The following is a 1,535-nucleotide window of genomic DNA, read 5'->3' as shown; positions in this document are numbered from 1 at the left end:
GTCACGTGGAGCTACGCTCACGTGAACCGCCCTGATCACATGGTGGGCAGAACTGGCCTGGTAGGAAACGAAGAGGTGGGGTTTTCGCCGCTCCTTTTCCCCCGGGGAGCTGTGTGAGGTGCTCAGCTCCGGCCTTCTACCACAGGCAGCGCTATCTTTTTGTTTCCTGCCCTGCTGTTGTTGCAGACTCTGCGCAGCTCCACCGGGAGATAGTGCGGGACTTGCATCCAGTTCGATGCCAGGCTTCTCCTGCGTGATCGGATGTGGGCTGGAGACACGAAAAGAGGAGCCAACCTTCTCGCAGCATTGCTTTCCGCAGCCACTTTGGCTGCTCTTAATACTCACATACTTGATTGAGCGCCTAATGATGTGCCGTGACATGCCAGGTACTGGGAATACAAAATGTAATGAGACAAGCTCTTGGACCTCAAGGTGTTTACGGTTTAGTTGGAGATAGTGCCAAATACTGGTACTTTAAAAAACTAGAGGAATGGATGAATGTGATGAGAACAGTGGCTGAAATAAGCCCTGAATTTTGTTGAAATGCCCAGGAAGGGCGTTTGGGAAAGGAGAACAGGTGCACAGTTTAACTAGTTTTGGAGAAAGTGGCCATAGGGGGAGTGGGAAAATGCTGAAGCTACTTGAAGGTGGTGTCTAAACTAGTATTGGTAAAAATGAGCCAGTAGTGCTGCCGGTTCCAGGGAATGGGTTACTGGGAGGTAAGGGATGGGCAGTAGGGATAATAACGTTGCAAAAATGAAACAGAACTAGGTGTGTGTGTGTGTGTGTGTGTGTGTGTGTGTGTGTGCGCGCGCGCGCGCGCGCGCGCGCCCGCGCGCGTGTGTGCGTGTGAGAGAGAGAGAGAGTGAGTGTGTGTTACTTTGGGATTAAGGGAGAAGGAACTCAAGAGAAGGGACACTGAACCTGTTGCATGAAGAGCCATGCAAAGTTTTCTAGCAGAATAGCAAGGATACAAGATTGGTGTTTTTAAAAAATCAACCTGGCAACATCACTCAGTCTTAACCCCCGCCCCCTTTTTGCATGTCTCCAGGCTTTGCAAAAAGAATTTTGAGGATGACAATCCTAGAGGTATAGTTACAGTGAGGATTACTAGGTATTAGGAAGATTAGAAAGAGGTGGCAAGGGCCTACAATGGGGACATACGGATAGAGCAAAGAAGACAGAATAAGTATTTAGGAGGTGAAATCGGGATGACTTTGTGAATAATAGCATATGAGGTCTGAAAGAAAGGAAGGACTGGAGAATGTCTCCTGCATATCCAGCATAGGCCCCAAATAGAGATCCAAAGTAAGAAGAGAAGAGAGTGAAGGAGAGTATCATAGGAGATAGATCCGTTTGGAACTTGTTGCCTTGGAGATAGCTGTACATGAGGCCTCCACTTAACACCTCCCAGTCTCTCTTCAGTTCCAAAAAAGGAGCCCCCAGTCTAATGAAACTGTCTTGCCAAGATGACTAACAGCTCTCATCTTCCCAACTACAGTGGTCAATTCTCTGTCATCATCTCACTTGACTTC

The sequence above is a fragment of the Herpailurus yagouaroundi genome, unplaced genomic scaffold (assembly GCF_014898765.1).
Source record: "Herpailurus yagouaroundi ecotype Mexico unplaced genomic scaffold, PumYag 159, whole genome shotgun sequence".
In the NCBI taxonomy this organism is placed as follows: Eukaryota; Metazoa; Chordata; class Mammalia; order Carnivora; family Felidae; genus Herpailurus; species Herpailurus yagouaroundi.
Note: the sequence above shows the minus strand (reverse complement) of the source record.